At 42.1% G+C, this 20079-nt stretch overlaps 1 protein-coding gene across 1 annotated transcript in view; it reads right to left on the bottom strand.

The window, feature by feature from the left end:
- Window positions 1-7771, bottom strand: part of LOC110535601 (disks large-associated protein 1) — a 239260-nt gene extending 231489 nt beyond the window's left edge. The window contains exon 1 of the mRNA XM_036935331.2: window positions 7574-7771. The gene's annotated coding sequence lies outside the window, so the exon portion shown is untranslated. The remainder of the gene's footprint in view (window positions 1-7573) is intronic.
- Window positions 7772-20079: the final 12308 nt, after the last annotated feature.

Below are 20079 nucleotides of genomic sequence, written 5' to 3'. Positions count from 1 at the left end.
AATACCATAAGTGAGGTCAGGCACTGATGTTAGGCGATTAGGCCTGGCTTCCAGTCGGCGTTCCAATTCATCCCAAAGGTGTTCGATGGGGTTGAAGTCAGGGCTCTGCGCAGGCCAGGTAAGTTCTTCCACACCGATCTCAACAAACCATTTCTGTATAGACCTCTCTTTGTGCACGGGGCAATATCATGCTGAAACAGGAAAGGGCCTTCCCCAAAGTTTTGCCACAAAGTTTGAAGCAGAGAATTGTCTAGAATGTCATTGTATGCTGTAAGATTTCCCTTCAATGTAACTAAGGGGCCTAGCAAGAACCATGAAAAACAGCCCCAGACCTTTATTCCTCCTTCATCATACTTTACAGTTAGCATTATGCATTGGGGCAGGCAGTGTTCTCCTGGCATCCGCCAAACCCAGATTCATCCGTCGGACTGCCAGATGGTGAAGAATGAAACAGCACTCCAGAGAACGCATTTCCACTGCTCAGGAGTCCAATGGTAGCAAGCTTTACACCACTCCAGCTGACGTTTGCGTTGCACATAGTGATCTTAGGCTTGTGTGCGGCTGCTCGGCTATGGTAACCATTTTTTTTTATTTTTTTTTTATTTCACCTTTATTTAACCAGGTAGGCTAGTTGAGAACAAGTTCTCATTTGCAACTGCGACCTGGCCAAGATAAGGCATAGCAGTGTGAACAGACAACACAGAGTTACACATGGGGTAAACAATTAACAAGTCAATAACACAGTAGAAAAAAGGGGAGTCTATATATACATTGTGTGCAAAAGGCATGAGAAGGTAGGCAAATAATTACAATTATGCAGATTAACACTGGAGTGATAAATGATCAGATGGTTATGTATTGGTGTGCAAAAGAGCAGAAAAATAAAAATAAATAAATAAAAACAGTATGGGGATGAGGTAGGTGAAAATGGGTGGGCTATTTACCAATAGACTATGTACAGCTGCAGCGATCGGTTAGCTGCTCAGATAGCAGATGTTTGAAGTTGGTGAGGGAGATAAAAGTCTCCAACTTCAGCGATTTTTGCAATTCGTTCCAGTCACAGGCAGCAGAGAACTGGAACGAAAGGCGGCCAAATGAGGTGTTGGCTTTAGGGATGATCAGTGAGATACACCTGCTGGAGCGCGTGCTACGGATGGGTGTTGCCATCGTAACCAGTGAACTGAGATAAGGCGGAGCTTTACCTAGCATGGACTTGTAGATGACCTGGAGCCAGTGGGTCTGGCGACGAATATGTAGCGAGGGCCAGCCGACTAGAGCATACAAGTCGCAGTGGTGGGTGGTATAAGGTGCTTTAGTGACAAAACGGATGGCACTGTGATAAACTGCATCCAGTTTGCTGAGTAGAGTGTTGGAAGCAATTTTGTAGATGACATCGCCGAAGTCGAGGATCGGTAGGATAGTCAGTTTTACTAGGGTAAGTTTGGCGGCGTGAGTGAAGGAGGCTTTGTTGCGGAATAGAAAGCCGACTCTTGATTTGATTTTCGATTGGAGATGTTTGATATGGGTCTGGAAGGAGAGTTTAGAGTCTAGCCAGACACCTAGGTACTTATAGATGTCCACATATTCAAGGTCGGAACCATCCAGGGTGGTGATGCTGGTCAGGCGTGCGGGTGCAGGCAGCGAACGGTTGAAAAGCATGCATTTGGTTTTACTAGCGTTTAAGAGCAGTTGGAGGCCACGGAAGGAGTGCTGTATGGCATTGAAGCTCGTTTGGAGGTTAGATAGCACAGTGTCCAAGGACGGGCCGGAAGTATATAGAATGGTGTCGTCTGCGTAGAGGTGGATCAGGGAATCGCCCGCAGCATGAGAAACATCATTGATATATACAGAGAAAAGAGTCGGCCCGAGAATTGAACCCTGTGGCACCCCCATAGAGACTGCCAGAGGACCGGACAGCATGCCCTCCGATTTGACACACTGAACTCTGTCTGCAAAGTAATTGGTGAACCAGGCAAGGCAGTCATCCGAAAAACCGAGGCTACTGAGTCTGCCGATAAGAATACGGTGATTGACAGAGTCGAAAGCCTTGGCAAGGTCTATGAAGACGGCTGCACAGTACTGTCTTTTATCGATGGCGGTTATGATATCGTTTAGTACCTTGAGCGTGGCTGAGGTACACCCGTGACCGGCTCGGAAACCAGATTGCACAGCGGAGAAGGTACGGTGGGATTCAAGATGGTCAGTGACCTGTTTGTTGACTTGGCTTTCGAAGACCTTAGATAGGCAGGGCAGGATGGATATAGGTCTGTAACAGTTTGGGTCCAGGGTGTCGCCCCCTTTGAAGAGGGGGATGACTGCGGCAGCTTTCCAATCCTTGGGGATCTCAGACGATATGAAAGAGAGGTTGAACAGGCTGGTAATAGGGGTTGCGACAATGGCGGCGGATAGTTTCAGGAATAGAGGGTCCAGATTGTCCAGCCCAGCTGATTTGTACGGGTCCAGGTTTTGCAGCTCTTTCAGGACATCTGCTATCTGGATTTGGGTAAAGGAGAACCTGGAGAGGCTTGGGCGAGTAGCTGCGGGGGGGGGGGAGCTGTTGTTCGAGGTTGGAGTAGCCAGGCGGAAGGCATGGCCAGCCGTTGAGAAATGCTTGTTGAAGTTTTCGATAATCATGGATTTATCGGTGGTGACCATGTTACCTAGTCTCAGTGCAGTGGGCAGCTGGGAGGAGGTGCTCTTGTTCTCCATGGACTTCACAGTGTCCCAGAACTTTTTGGAGTTGGAGCTACAGGATGCAAACTTCTGCCTGAAGAAGTTGGCTTTAGCTTTCCTGACTGACTGTGTGTATTGGTTCCTGACTTCCCTGAACAGTTGCATATCGCGGGGACTATTCGATGTTAGCGCAGTCCGCCACAGGATGTTTTTGTGCTGGTCGAGGGCAGTCAGGTCTGGAGTGAACCAGGGGCTATATCTGTTCTTATATATTTCATGAAGCTCCCGACGAAGAGTTATTGTGCTGACGTTGCTTCCAGAGGAAGTTTGGAACTTGGTACTGAGTGTTGCATCCGAGGACAGATAATATTTACGCCCTGAGCCGTTGTTGCTCCGAGACGTTTCCACTTCACAATAAAAGCACTTACAGTTGTCCTGACGTGCCCTGGGGGAGGATCATAGCCTCTCTCTATATCTCTTTATCTCTTTATCCCTCTCTCTCTCTTTATATCTCTCTCTTTATCTCTCTCTCTATCTCTCTCTCTCTCTTTATCCCTCCCTCACTCCACAGTTTATGACAGGTCATAAAAACCTGGTAGAAACTGCCATGCAGTATTGAGAGAGTCTACCAGAACAAAGAGCTTCTCTTAGTTCAAACTCCTACTTCCCAAAATGGGAGAATTAAACAATATTTCTACTTTTGAGAATGTGTGTTTCATTTGGTGATCTCATGAAGGACAGGAAACACAAATAACTGCATCTCTTAAAGTGTACATTTCCCAGCTGTCAGGTTTACATCTAAATATTGTGAAACGTATGTGATTAAACATGAAACTATTTGTGAAAATATGTAATGTGATGTTATCCTTCTAAAGGAGAGTATGGATTTTCAAATAAAGATTAACTAGTCAGTGAAACATAAGATGTTACAGTTTGTAATGTCCCGATGGTAGGATAATCTTAATAGTAGGTCATCAATTGTATTTTCCAATGATTGCATGTTAGCAAGAAGAATGGAAGGCATTGGGAGTTTACTCGCTCGCCTCCGGATTCTCAGAAGGATCTCCGATCTGCGTCTCCTTTTCCGGTGTCTTTTATTCACGCAAAAGGCGTGGATCTGGGCCTGTTCCAGTGAAAGCAGGATATACTTCTCGTCGGACTCGTTATCTTCTTATGGATCAGTGGGACTCGAAAACTTCCGGTGAAATTGCCAAATTCAAATTAAATTACTATAAATATTTAATTTTCATAAAATCACAAGTGCAATACATCAAAATAAAGCTTAACTTGTTGTTAATCCAGCCACCATGTCAGATTTCAAAAAGGCTTTACGGTGAAAGCAAACAATGCGATTATCTGAGGACAGCGCTCAGCACACAAAACATTACAAACAGTTAGCAGCCAAGTAGATTAGTCACGAAAGTCAGAAATAGCAATAAAATTAACCTCTTACCTTTGATGATCTTTGTATGGTTGCACTCACAAGTTTCCCAGTTACACAATAAATGTTTGTTTTGTTCGATAAAGTCCCTTTTTATATCCAAAAACTTCCATTTTGTTGGCGCGTTTTGTTCAGTATTCCAATGGGTTAAATGCGGTCACAAGAGGCAGACGAAAATTCCAAATAGTATCCGTAAAGTGCGTAGAAACATGTCAAACAATGTTTATAATCAATCCTCAGGTTGTTTTTAGCCTAAATAATCGATAATATTTCAACCAGACAATAGCGTCGTCAATATAAAGGAAAAACAACGAAAGGCGCGCTCTCGGGGTTGCGCACAAAACAGTTTGGGGACTTTCCACTGGCCTCTCATTGAAACTGCTCATTCTCCCTCATTTTTCAGAATAAAGGCCTGAAACAGTGTCTAAAGACAGTTCACAGCTAGTGGAAGCCATAGGGAACGGAATATGGGTCCTATCCCTTTAAATGGTGGATAGGCTTTCAATGGAAAAACACCCATTTCAAAATAATAGCACTTCCTGGATGGATTTTCCTCAGGTTTTTGCCTGCCATTTCGGTTCTGTTATACTCACATACATTATTTTAACAGTTTTGGAAACTTTAGAGTGTTTTCTATGCATATCCTAGCTTCTGGTCCTGAGTAGCAGGCAGTTTACTTTGGGCACGCTTTTCATCCAACATTCTGAAACCTGCCCCCTATCCCAATTAAAGGAAAACGTTTCTTCCAGTCTGCAGTGAGTAATCGCTTTTCTGATGTCCAGAATATTATTTTTTTTTGTCATAGGGGACGGTAGCAGCAACATTATGTACACAATAAGTAAAAAAATAAGTTACAGCAAACGCCCCCCAAAAATTACAAAGTTGCACAATAGGTTGGGAGAATGTAAAATGTCAGTCATGATCTTCGGCGCCATCTTCACAATCTTGTGAATCCTTGTGGACTGTTTATCAATTACTTTATCAATGCGGTCTATCTAATATCAGTTCGTCCTTGCATGGCCCCTACAATCCATTATTACAATGTCTATTTGATCGCCACTTGCTCAGTGGTGGAAAAAGTTCTCAATTGTCACACTTGAGTAAAAGTAAAGATACATTGAATGTCCAATGCAACAGCTTTTATCTCAATATCAAATCATTTCTGTGACAATTAAGTACATTACTGTGATTGTTTTCAATTAAAATGATCAAAAGTCAAATCAAAAAAGCTTCTTAGTAAAGTGCAATTTGTCAAGCAAGAATTTGGAACTTTGGAACTCTTTCTTATTGGTCTATTAACTAATTTACTGCCTGGTGATGTCTCCGGGCAGGCCAAAACTCCATCCCACCACAACAGGCTGACATTTCAGCCGGTCTTTTCAAACAGTTGTTACACTAAAAGGGAATTATCATAATTTTCACAAGTTTACATTATTATTCCAACCTCAGTGTGGAAAAAATATATATAAACGCAAAATGTGTTGGTCCCATATTTCATGAGCTGAAATAAAATAGTAGTATGAGCTGAGTAGTATAAAGCCCTTTTGTGGGGAAAAACTCAGTCTGATTGGCTGGGCCTGGCTCCCAAATGGGTGGGCCTATGCTATGCCCTCCCAGGCCCACCCATGGCTGCGCCCCTGCCAAGTAATTTGAAATCCATAGATTAGGGTCTAATGATTTACTGATTTCCTTATATGAACTGTAACTCAGCAAAATCTTCGAAATTGTTGCGTTTATAGTTTTGTTCAGTGTATACATGAAATGAAAAAAATTATTTAGACTGCACTCCGCCATTAATAGAAAAGGACTCAAGTGAAAGTAATTTGTTATCATAACTTTAAAAATGTCGTTGATGTGACATATATAGTTTTGAGTCAGTGCCAGATAAACATTTGAAGTAATAATGACTTTCCACTGACCCTCGAGTTCAGTTTACTAGAAGTATTTGAGTTTTAAAAAATGCCAGGGGTTTAGAAGAGAAAGTATTCAAAAATATAAATAGTACAGATACTGTAACGACTTCAGTAGTACCTCAAAATATTTTTACTTAAGTTACTTTACACATTTACATTTTAGTCATTTAGCAGACACTTATCCAGAACGACTTACTGTACAGTTGCATTACAGTGCATTCATCATTCATCTTGTGATAGCGAGGTGGGACAACAACAGGTCACATTCTTAGTAAATACACTTTTCCTCAATAAAGTAGCTGTCAGCAACGAGGGGGGTCAAGTGCAAGTGTTGGTTCAGGAAAGTTTTTTTACACCACTGTATTTGCTCAATGATGGGAAAAACAAAATAGCTCATCGACAATACAGGGTCTACATTGGAATACTCTGAAGCCATGTGTATCCCACAGGTTTTCCCAACCAAGCACGTTGAATGCATAGGCTGCCTCGTAACGCTACCCATAACGCTGCGCTCGGCTCACTCATACATCTCATACATTACATCGTGGGGCGTCAGTGACGCTGCGGACAGACTCTACTATTACTTGATAGGCAAGTAATTTCACTCAATAGACCAAACAAGCAGACTTAACAAGCAATTCAACGAAATGGTAAACTTGACAGTTACTTGAAAAGGGTTGATGCACTTATAGGTGTGAACAGATGGACTCGACGTCAACAAATCGGTCATATCATGGGTTATAACTGCAAAAAGCAAACCCTCATGTAATGCGTTATTTGCTTAACCCCTTAGTTTTAATATTTGTAACAGCTAAAATGTATCTTGCATGTGTATCAGACATAGAAAATGGCCCACAAATGTGTTTAATTAACATGCAACATAAAGTAATGTAGCCGAGCCTTATAAATCAGAGAAGCCAGCAGTCAATAGTAACAGTCCATTCATACACACACCCGAGTGTACAAAACATTAGGAACAACTGCTCTTTCCATGAGACTGACCAGGTGAATCCAGGTTAAAGCTATGATCCCACCTGTTAAATCCACTTCAATTGGAGTCGATGAAGGGGAGGAGACCGGTTAAATAATGATTTTAAGCCTTGACACATGGATTGTGTATGTGTGCCATTCAGAGGGTGAATGGGCAAAACAAAATATGATAGTAGCTGCCAGGCGCACCGGCTTGTGTGTGTCAAGAACAGAAACGCTACTGGGTTTTCCACGCGCAACAGTTTCCCGTGTGTACCAAGAATGGTCCACCACCCAAAGGACATCCAGCCAAATTGACACAACTGTGGGAAGCATTGGAGTCAGCATGGGCCAGCATCACTGTCGAACGCTTTCGACACCTCAGAGTCCATGCCCCGACTAAATTAAGGCTGTTTCGAGGGCAAAAGAGGTGCAACTCAATATTAAGAAGGTGTTCCTAATGTTTTGTACACTCAGTGTATATTGTAGACAATTAGGAATATAGCCCACAACTATATAAATATCTCAGAGTTAAACAAACCAAACTCAGATTGATTAATTTGCGCATTTAACGTACCTCATGGTGTGTTGGTAGAAAACAGCAAGCACTCCCTGGTATAATCCTATACAATTCACCGTCTTTGAATAATAGCTTTCTCTTCTGCCAATGAAAACTCGACAGGAGGTCCACTGGTTGTCAAGTCCCAGTCTATACTGGCTGCTTGTACCTGACCGTCTGTGAGCTGCTGCGGCATCACAGATCGCATGGAACTGCGCTTGGGCTGAGCACGGCATTGTGGAAAACCCGGAATGGGTTAGGCACCTTGGGACCATACCATCTGCCTACTACTGTATGTAGCCACTTGGTTTGCACCCCCACTCTAAGTACTGATCAAATAAAACCGGTTTCCCAGGTGTAGAAATGTAGGACTTTGATCACAAATAGTGACGATGTGGCTTGGCAGTTCATTAGCCTAATTCATGTTCCCACTTAATGCATAAATGTATGCCTAAACTATGCTTTATTAGGATTACCCCCAGTATTTATAACATTATTATCAAAGCCATATGCCAGCATCAATCACTTGCTACTGTGTTTGGTTGATTTCATGTTAGGCCACCAACTGGGCACAACCTGGTCGAATCAACGTTTATTTCAACATCATTTGTGGAAAAGTGGAAAATACATTGGATTTGAAGAAAGTAATCATCTGTTGTTTTGAGGGTAAAAAATACAGCCACATGATTAAGTCATCATGGTAACCAATTTTCAACAGAGACAAAGCTTGTATGAGATATGTTGAATTTGTACCTTTGAAACAATATCCACTGTCAAAACAAAAAAAACAATAGGCTGGGCAACACCTCCTACTGGAGAGTTGATCTATCTACAGCTATTCATCTGGCCTCACGTCCAGCCTTGCGTAACTTTGATATTTGTCACTAGCCAGGTTTCCATCTAACTGCCGACAGATTTTCAAAACAACATGCACATTTTCCCACCCAAAATGGGATTCCATCAAATTGACATGATCAGTTATATACGTAGCGAATGTGCCCACTCTGGTATTTGCCAGTACACTCTAGCCAACAGCTCGCAGATACATATAGCCTACATGATGACATTATTATGGACAAAATAGTGAGATTATGTGTATATGTCAAACGGCAGCCAAGCATCGATGATCATGTGACCAGAATAAGACCCTCGATATTTATTGGAATGGAGCATCAAGCTCATCACCTTGCACTTTCACCACCCTGTAAAGTTCATCTGACCTAATAACAATAATAAACTGCATGCTTTCCCAACGAGTCGTAGTGGGAGGACCACACAGCATATCATCACTTAACTCCAAAATGTACTTCGATTTGATGATTATATCAATATTTGCACATAAAAGCGTTTCCACCGACATTTCCACCGACGCATCATTATTTTTAATAACACAAAATAATCCCACCTCTTCTGGTGTATTTTGTTTTGTCGACATTTGGAAAGTTTACCGACACATTTTCTGTTTCCATCAGGCCTGTAATTAATGTGTTTTTATTTCCAACATGTACATTACCCACATAAAAATGTTGGATGAGAAACCTGGTTACTGACTACTACCAATGTGCTGCGGTGAGAATGGGTGAGAGATCTCTTAAAGGGATAGTTCATATTGGGATAGTTTAAAGGGATAGTTCATGAAAATACATATTGGTTTCCTTACCCTGTAAGCAGTCTATTTTCAGCATTTGTGGCACAAATCCCATTGAAGTCATGGGACCGATATTAGATTGTCCAAATCATCAAAAGGTATCTACAATTGATTGGGAAGCTCCACAATGCTACTTATAGATTATTTAAAAATGAAATGTGAAAAATGCTTCAATCTAGCCCATGACTTCAATGGGATTTGTGCCACAAATGCTAAAATATTAGCATGGGGAAACAGTGACAGAGAGACGAAACCAAAGCATGGATTGTCCATAGACTGCGTACTTGGTATCCCTGTATTAACTACATCAATTCACTGTTGCTTTCAAAGTCATTCCAAAGGGTTTAATAACAGGGTTCAACTAAAAATTACATTGACATTTTAATCATTTAGCAGACAATCTTAAGTTAAAGGTCCTGAACAGTCATTCTGAAAGTACTTTTTCTCTCGTGGCTAACTACCAGGAAGTTTGAAAAGACAGGCTGAGTGGGCGCGGAGCTTATATTCATGAGCTCGCCTTGACTGACAGCTCTTTGATACACACGTGTCAGGCAACTTGGATGCTGTGAGCCGTGTTACAATCAAATAATCTCAAGCAAATTTGGCGATACACAAAGCAACTCAAACAACATCGATTTTGTGTCAATGGCATCCAAAATAAAAAAAAATATACATCTCGCGTTTGGCATGTCTCTTGTGACTCGGTTCACAGCAGCAGTGACGGATGGGTTGGTCTGAGTTTTGAATGACCCTTCACCCCCTTTTGTTCCATGCTGGCTGAAGACCTAGCTAGCCAGTAACTAGCTAACACCAGACTAGATGAAATGGGAAACCTACGTATCTTTGCCATAGACAAATAGGGACATTTTTAATGATATTTTCTGACACTCTGAAGTTACATTTTGGCACCAGTAGAGTAGCTATCTAGCTATGTGAACCACGCCCCTCTGCAAACACGCCTTTGATGTTGGTTAGAAGGCAATACTTATTTAAACGAGGTAAGAGTATCATGTTACAATTGGTGTATTAAAATGAGAGTTAAGGGGTGGTCACATTGTCCCTTTAATAATGAATCGTAGTGTTTGACATGGGGGAGGGGACCAGTAACTTTAAGCTCAAATTTGATCGATTTAGAAGCAACAGTCCTTTTTCATGTTTTGGTCATGATATTTGGATCTGGTTTCCTTCAAATATCATCAAATTTCATAAAAAACATGATTTTGACGATTCATGACGTACGTTATAGCTAGATGGGACAACCATAGTAAGTACATTTTTCCTCAATAAAGTAGCTATCAGCAAATTCAGAGCTAGTAAGCTTAATTTTCATTGAAAGTAAGTCTAAGAAGCATTAGTTCTGTTCTATCGGCACTATTTCTAGGCTCCACATTCTTCAGTTTAGTTTTTGTATCATTTACTTTTGGTTTTATACACCAGCTGCAAACAGCTAAAAATATAATATTTTAGGTAATGGAAAATATATTTCACAGCGGTTTAAATGGTACAATGATTCTCTACACTATACTTGCTTGTTTTGTCACAAACTTGAAATTAGGCAAACTATTATAATTTTAGCAACCAGGAAATGGAGGGGCAATTTCTGCATAGTGTGTCTATAAGATACTCTTTGAAGAGGTAGGGTTCCAGATGTGTTTGGAAGATGGGTATGGACTCTGCTGTCCAGGTAGTGAGGTACAATAGACCAGAGGTGGCAGAACAGAGTACTCTGAAACCCTACCTGGGGTGTAAGATTTGAGCATGGCCTGAAAGTAGGGAAAGGGAAAGGCATTCAGTTGTACAGCTGAATGCCTTCAACTGAAATGTGTCTTCCGCATTTAACACAACCCCTCAAAATAAGATAGGTGCGGGGGGCTGCCTTAATCGACATCCACGTCTTCGGCGCTCTGGGAACAGTGGGTTAACAGACTTTGCTCAGCGGCAGAACTACACATTTTTGCATAGGGACGGGCAGTTCCTCTTGCTGCTCCGTATGCAAGTACCATGATCTTGTAATGGATGGGAGAATCGACTGGAAGCCAGTGGAGTGTGCGGAGGAGTTGGGGGACATTAGAAAACTTGGGAAGGTTGAACACCTTCCCAAGAATGCAGAGTTCTGGATAAATTGCAGGAGTTTGATGGCAGAAGCAGGGAGCCAAGCCATCAGCGAGTTGCAGTAGCAAGAGAGACACCCCAACACTACATAAAGAGAGACATAAGACAACAACAAAGCATGGCAGCAACACATGACAACACAGCATGGTAGCAACACAACATGACAACAACATGGTAGCAACACAACATGGCAGCAGCACAACATAGTAGCAGCATAAAACATGGTACAAATATTATTGGGCACAGACAACAGCACATAGGGAAGAAGGTAGAGACAAGAATACATCACACAAAGCAACCACAACTTTCAGTAAGAGTGTCCATGATTGAGTCGTTGAATGAAGAGATGGAGATAAAACTGTCCAGTTTGTGTTTTTTTTTTCAGATTGTTACAGTCCCTAAAAAAGAGGAGCGATTACGATAGAGGAAACTAAGTCTAGATGTAACCTTAGCCTGCAGCTTTGATATGTGCTGAGATAAGGACAGTGTACCATATTGCCATACTCCCAAGTGCTTGTATGAGGTGACTACCTTAATCTCTAAACCCTGAGAGGTAGTAATCACACAGGTGGAGAGAGGGGAATTCTTCTTACCAAACCGCATTACCTTTGTTTTGGATGAGTTCAGAACAAGGTTAAGGGCGGAGAAAGCTTGTTGGACATTAAGAAAGCTTTGTTGTAGAGACACAAAATCTGGGGATGGGCCATCTGAGTATAAGACTGTATCATCTGCATATACACGGATGAGAGAGCTTCCTACTGCCTGAGCTATGTTGTTGATGTAAATTGAGAAGAGCGTGAGGCCTAGGATCGAGCCTTGGGGTACTCCCTTGGTGACAGGCAGTGGCTGAGACAGCAGATGTTATGACTTTATACAATGCACTCTTTGAGAGATTTAGCTAGCAAACCTTGCCAAAGACCCCTATGAGACACCAGTACTCCTTAGCCGGCCCACAAGAATGGATTGGTCTACCGTATCAAAAGCTTTGGCCAGGTTAATAAAAATAGCAGCACAACATTGCTTAGAATCAAGGGCAATGGTGACATCATTTAGGACCTTTAAGGATGAAGTGGCACATCCATAACCTGAGTGGAAACCAGATTGCATACCAGAGAGAATACTATAGACATCAAGAAAGCCAATCAGTTGATTATTGACAAGTTGTGATAAACAGCCTATAAACAACCTATAACATTTATGATCAGCTTGATCTCCCCCTTTAATGAAAGAACACACCGTGGCTGCCTTCCAAGCAATGGGAAGCTCCCTAGATAGGAGAGACAGGTTAAAAAAGGTTAGAGAAAGGCTTGGTGATTTTAGGGGCTGCAACCTTTAAGAAGGGTCTAAACCATCTGACCCAGATAGGTAGGATGCAATCCCACAGTGTGGAGAGCCTGAGAAGCAAAGCCAAGAGAGGGTAGAGAGGAACACTGTGTCAAAGGTAGCAGATAGATGTAGGAGGATGAAAACAGAGGAGAGAAAGTCCACTTTGGCAGTGCAGAAAGCCTAAATGACACAGAGAAGAGCAGTCTCGGTTGAGTGACCCTTCTCGAAGCCTGACTGGTTAGGGTCAAGAAGATCATTATGAGAGTGATAGTGTGAGAGTGTGAGAGTTGGGCAGAGTGTTTTGGAAAGAAAATAAAGAAGGGATACCGGTTGATGTCAGAGGAGTCGAGTGTTGGTTTCTTGAGTGGAGCAACTCGACCATTTTGAAGCCTGAGGGGATGCAGCCAGGGATGAGTTGATGAGGGAAGTGAGGAATGGGAGAAGTTCTCCAGAGATGGCCTGGAGAAGGGAGGAAGAGATGGGGTCGAGCTGCTGGTTGTCGGGCGGCTGGACCTCACGAGAGGGGAGAAAGACTTCAAGAACTATGGGAGTGGGAACAGTGGAATCAATAGGCTGAGTGAATAAGGAGCGGATGTCGTCAACCTTTTCAAAGTGGTTGACAAAGTTGTCTGCAGAGAGGAAGGAGGGAGGGGGAGAGGTGAAAGGATGATAGGTCCTCTGGAAGTTACAGTTTCCTCAATTTTTGATCAGCTGTCCTGTTGTGTAAGCTTGCAATGTGTCACAGTCACTGAGCAGTAGTGGAGGGCCGAGCCGGCCAGGAGGAAAGGGGATAGTGCAAATCACTGGATGCAGAAAGGGAGGAGAGTAGTTTCGAAGAGGCAGAATCGGGATACAGGAGGGAGAAGGATTTAGCAGAAGGGAGAGAAGATAGGATAGAAGAGGAGAGAGTAGTGGGAGAGACAGTGGTGATTTTAGCATGTAAATCTTCGTGGGGCAAAGAAATAAATGTTGGATGCAAGCCAGCAAAGCCACTACACAACACAAAACTAAACAATACAATAATTGCACTATAACAATGACAAACGGTGCCCACAAACTGTTAGGGCCTACATAAACCTGTCGCAACAGCAGAGTCCCAACACCTTACCACTGCTACACCTGGCTTTCAGCGGTGCCTTGTCTCATTCAGCCTCATTTACTGCCTTTAAAAAAACATAGCTGATATGGCAGACTTGCTTTATCAAATTTGGTTTCTACTGACAATTGAGATGTACAAACTATGGCATAAGGGGATGACAAGCTGATAAGAGGCAATCCGTAATTTTGATTTTGACATTAATGAGCAAGCGAAGACGGACATAGTCAATATAACTATTTGTTCAGCACTTTTGAAATATACAGCGACAGAATTCAGAACATGGGCTGTTCTTAAAGTGTACTCCCCGTACAAGTCAGAACCGTAGGACAAATAAAGGGGGCATATAAAACAGACAATTAAAGCTCTTATAATAGTTGATTATTACATTTCTCTAAAAAGAGGTTATAGGTTATATGTGCACCACCAAGTTAGAACAGTAGGCGAAATTATAGAGGTGAAAATAGACCATATTGTTAGGGTGAGGCACATTGAACGCCGTTTGGGTCTGTGTGTCAAAAATATACACTTCATATAACACTATTTGACATGTTAAATAAGCTTTCAATTTGACACGTCAAATAACACAATTCTATTATAGAACGTTGTGTGTGCTGAATTTTCATGTGCAAGCTAAGCGCCACCACTACTATGAGTAGCACTGTCAAAGCTGTATAAAACAGTAGCCAAACAAGCACACACTGGCCACGAACGATGTGTTTACTATACCTCGTTGGTGAAAATAGACCAAATTATTAGGGTGAGGCACATGGGCTACTAATAGCTTACTACACAACATACACTTAGTATTACTTTCTTAGCTTCAGTATTTCCCCCTTGCATATTACGTCATTTATTCAACTGCATAGAAGACTGTTTTGGACTCTGTAGGCAAATTCTGTCATCAAAGTCTGGCATTCTGGCACACAGTCACTCTGGCATTCTGACACACAGCCACTTCATTGAATGGCAGGCTAACTTTAGTGGTTTCTTTGCAACACTTGCAGTTAGCCACTGATTCCTTCCAAACGACTCAATGTTGAATTTGCGATGTCCAACTTGTTGTGTAATCTTTATGTCCAATTGCCGATGAGCACCGATACATTTTATCTATAATTTCTCTTCAGAATTTTTCTTCATATGACAAGGATTAAAAAGGATTTGCTAGTAGATTGTCGACTTGATGACAACTGATGATGACTGCTAGCTAAGATTTTGAAAGTAAGATGTTGATATGATCAGTCCAATCAAAGCTACTGTAGATATAACGTGATTTGACGTCATTTTATCTGTGGCCAATAACCTTGAGCCTTCTTGGTAGGGCACTTCTGATCTAAGTCTATGGCAGGACCCAAAAGGCTCACATTCTTGATGTCTACCCTTACTAAAGGCTGGTGACATAGTGTCCCCATGAGTGACAGAACACTGAGCCAATCATGGTGCAATGCTGAGCCAATCACCGTGCAATGCTCCTATTTTCTGTTGGCCTGCCCCACCACCACAGAAAGCACTGAGCTAGGCTGAAACACCTGCATTTTGGAGCTGCCTGTTTGTATGAGGCTTAATTTACTCAATCATATATATATATAAAAAAGTACATTGTTTGCAAAGCTAGATGAGAGAATGCCAAGAGTGTGCAAAGCTGTCGTCAAGTCAAAGGGTGGCTACTTTGAAGAATCTCAAATATAAAATATATTTTGTTTGTTTAACACATTTTTGGTTACTACATGATTCCATATGTGTTCTTTCATAGTTTTGATGTCTTCACTATTATTCTACAATGTAGAAAATAGTAAAAATAAAGAAAAACCCTTGAATGAGTAGGTGTGTCCACACTTTTGACTGGTACTGTAGGAGGAAATGTTACACGATGCACATGCATAATTTCCTGTCATTTTTATCTGACCTGATTCTGCATTTTCCCAGCGATACGGTTGGTTAATTTTGCATGCTTTTGTATTGTCTATGCTCCGTGATAGAGAGGCTACGGTATGTGGCCTACCACTGCTTCTACAGTAGTTACATATTTTATAGTATGCAATCATCCAGTGCCTTCCCAGTTTGATGTAACGTGTGGACTTCATGCACAGAGCGAATTGAAGGTGTCTCTGCTGGAATATAAACAGCAGTGAAAAGCACACTGAAAGAGGCAACACACAACCTCATTGTCAACCGTCAGGGTTAATAATTCACATCTTTCAAAGCTAAGACACAATTTAAGACAATTTAAGTTTGCTCTCTATGCTGAGTTGGACTTTTTCAAATGTTTGGTTGTACACACAGACTGCGCGGGGGCACACACACACACGCTGATAAAGAGCACACATCATCATCACATTATGAGAGTGTCACATCGTTAGAGGTCCACTGTGCTATCCTGCTCTGGTCTAGGAGTGAGGCAGTGTTTTGCAAACACACACACACACACACACTACAGGGGGCTGATGAATGACCAGAGTACGGGCTTCTCTTATGAGCCAGTGGAGCAAAACTCTCTGTGCCTTGAAGATGGATTTCATAACAAGACTCTACTGCACACTTTGTTAATGGCAGAGCCCTAGGCAGCAGCAACAACAAGAGCAACAGAGGAGGAATGCTGTAGTTACCGTACAACTACGTATTCACTCATGTCGGCTATGAGGCTGACATAAATGTTACATTAGGGATACATAAACGCATATCCTGGTTTACTGTCATTTCACTTTCTCTTTGTCCAAAAAAAATCTCTGTGAAATAAATTATATACATGTACATCGCATTTAGCACACAGAGCGACTTACAGTGCACGTATACATTCTCGGAGGGGTGACGCCAGTTGGAATAGAATCCACAACCCTAGAGTTTAAAGAGCCATGCTTTATCTATACGAACGGAGCCACGCAGGACCATAATGTCGTTTGGCAGGTGTTCAGATCGATAATGGCTCTTGTATTGTCTCGGAATCAAATTGTCTGGGAAATTTCAACTCAGGGACAACCAACAGCTTATCAACTATACCAGCAAGATTATGATGCCCTGCAAAGGGCGATGCAACAAAGCACAGCGGCAGATAATCAACATATGATCAATAATGTATTTTGGGCGGTCAGTCAAATCGAATTAAACCCCAGGAGCAGTGTGTGTCACTGTGATCAATATCCCTACATATGAGAGAACACGCACACACAGCAAATCTACATAACTGAGAGCTTAACAGAGGCGACCAGATTTGGACTGAGATGGTTTTGTAGTATCATATTCATGATTGATCACCAGTGTTGTCTCTAGCACTGCATAATGCATGAATAGTGAAGGAGAAGGAACAGTTCTTTAGAAAGACCATCCACACATTCCCTCTTACCTTCTCTCTCTCTCTCCTCTCTCCCTCTTTCTTCTCTCTCTCGCTCTCTTTATTTTGCCTTTTAGATTATAATGAATGGACAGGGATGGACCTGATCCTAGATCAGCACTCCTACGCTGAAATGTTTGATGAATATGGGCCCTAATGAGGTGTCTGTTGTGTATATGGCTCCCTCTATAGTCAGGGTGGATGTATGTCATATACAGTACATTATTTTACAAACATGACATCTGTGACATCTGCACTTTAACCTTTCATCCCAATTTGTATGAAAGATATTTGTTTGTTTAAAAATATATATTTTTAACAATGTTTGTTATTTGTGTACCCCTTTTTCATCATATCCAATTGGTAGATACAGTCTTGTCCCATTGCTGCAACTCCTGTACAGCCTCGGGAGAGGCGAAGTTCAAGAACCGTGCGTCCTCCGAAACACAACCCAAACAGGGCTCACTGCTTCTTGACACGATGCCCGCTTAACCAGGAAGCCAGCCGCACCAACATACACCTGGCGACCGTGTCAGCATGCATTGCACCCAGCCCGCCACAGGAGTCGCTAGAGTACAATGGGACAACAACATCCCTGCAGGTCAAACCATCCCCTAACCCAGACAGTGCTGAGCCAATTGTGCACTGTACCATGGGTCTCCCAGTCGCGGCCGTCTGCGACTGAGCCTGGACTTGAACCATGATCTCTAGAGGCCTTAGACCACTGCGCTACTCGGGATGCCATTGTTTCACTTTCTAATCATGGCATGGGGATGTTCAATGACAGACATGTATTTGATTGAAATCTATCACTTGATGGATTTTATGGACTCAAATAAATAGCTGGTACTGCTGGTTTTAACACAGGCAAATGTAACAATCCAACTAGTTTTGTTTTGAAAAGAACTACAAATGATACATTTGTGACATAAATATAAAAAAATATATATAAATCAATACAGTAATAGGAGATCTGTACAGTATGCAAAACGTTAACATTCTACATTTTAGTAGCATTCATCTTAAGATAGCTAGGTGAGACAATCGTGTATCACAGTCAAATATACAGTATACGAACATTCCATTCCAGCTAAAGAATTGATGTATAGCTTTTTTTTAAATGACACGTTTAATACACACCTACAATCTATGAATTACAAATCTGAGAGCAGCAATATTTTACACACAGATGAAGGTCCTCATAAGCAATAATTTCTGTTGAAAAAATACAAATGTGAAAATGTGTGAATATAGTGTAAAAACATATAGATACTACTACATACACAGTACCAGTCAAAAGTTTGGACACACCTACGCATTCAAGTTTTTTTTACTATTTTATACATTGTAGAATAATAGTGAAGACATCAAAACTATGAAACAACACAATCATAATCATGTAGTAGCAGATGCTAAACTACAGGACAGTTTTGCTATCACAGACTGGAACATGTTCCACGATTCTTTTGATGGCATTGAGGAGTACACCACATCAGTCACTGGCTTTATCAATAAGTGCATCGAGGACGTCATCCCTTCAGTGACTGTACGTACATACCCCAACCAGAAGCCATGGATTACAGGCAATATGTGCACTGAGCTGAAGGGTAGAGCTGCCGCTTTCAAGGTGCGGGACTCTAACCCGGAAGTTTATAAGAAATCCTGCCAAGCCCTGCGACGAACCATCAAACATGCAAAGCGTCAATACAGGTGTTACGAACCCCTTTGGTCCTGCAGTCTAGGGGGGATGGAAATGAGACCCGTAACATATCTCATGCAAATCATAACAGTGTAAAGGAACAGTGAGAGAAAAAAAGACAACCTAAACCTGTCATCGTCGCCGGTCTACTAGCTGCCACCAATCCTTTTTCCTTTTCTTTTGGTTATGTCTGTTTTGTGTTTCACCTGGTTTCATTTTGGTTAGTTAGGGGGGGTATTTATCTCGACATTTCCTTTGGGGTTTTGTGCGGGATTGTTTTCGTTTGACTGTCAGTGAGTTTGGGTTTCGTTTTCATTAGTTCATGTTTCACAGGTGGTTTTTCCCTGGAGTGTGTCTGAGTGGGGTTTCGTGGCTAATGCTGTAGTCCGGTGTCCTGTTATTTTTTGAGCTGGTTGAATTAAACGCCCTTTTCTTCGGAACTTGTTCCTCCTGCACCTGACTCCACACCCACATCTCCTTGGGGAGATCTGACAAAACCTACCGTCAAACACTTTAGGTTTATTGTTCAAACACACGGTGATGGGGGGGCTGAGCTGGACCCAAGGAAAGAACTAATAATTAATTTATTTTTTAAACTAAGCTAGTCTTACCTGCTTCAAGAACAGCTAGCTAACTAACCAATAAAATACAATGGTTGGTCCGCCCAGTTCTAACTATGGTACTTAGACAAAGTATTCCTACAAGCAATATATGCCCAAGGGCGACTTGGGCGACCCTTTTCCCACCAACAAACAAACAACCCATGCACCGCAGCAATACATAGTCACATGATAACGGACAATGTGAGATGTAGGCGCAAAAACAAAAGAGATAGCTGCACACAAAGAGAGAGGGGGAGAGAAAGACAGAGAGACAGAGAGACAGGGAAACCAACTGACTGGGTTTTTAAACCAAGGGAAAGGGGATGTGATTGGGTAAGAGAAAAGGAGCAGGTGTGTCTTCAGTGGTGACTGATTGGCGACTGATTGGAGACTGATGAGTGACACCTGTGACTAGGGCAGAAGGGAAAAAAACAAATACACACACAGGATACTTGTATCCATAACAACAGGGCTAAGATTGAATCGTACTACACTGGCTCCGATGCTCGTCTCATGTGGTAGGGCTTGCAAACTATTACAGACCACCAAGCAAAGCACAGCCGTGAGCTGCCCAGTGACACGAGCCTACCAGACGAGCTAAATCACTTCTATGCTCGCTTTGAGGCAAGCAACACTGAGGCATGCATGAGAGCATCAGCTGTTCCAGATGACTGTGTGATCACGCTCTCCGTAGCCGATGTGACATTCAGAAC

Source organism: Oncorhynchus mykiss, chromosome 11 (genome assembly GCF_057628025.1).
Source record: "Oncorhynchus mykiss isolate SJ-2025 chromosome 11, ASM5762802v1, whole genome shotgun sequence".
Classification (NCBI taxonomy): domain Eukaryota; kingdom Metazoa; phylum Chordata; class Actinopteri; order Salmoniformes; family Salmonidae; genus Oncorhynchus; species Oncorhynchus mykiss.
This window is presented reverse-complemented; position numbering and strand designations above follow the sequence as displayed.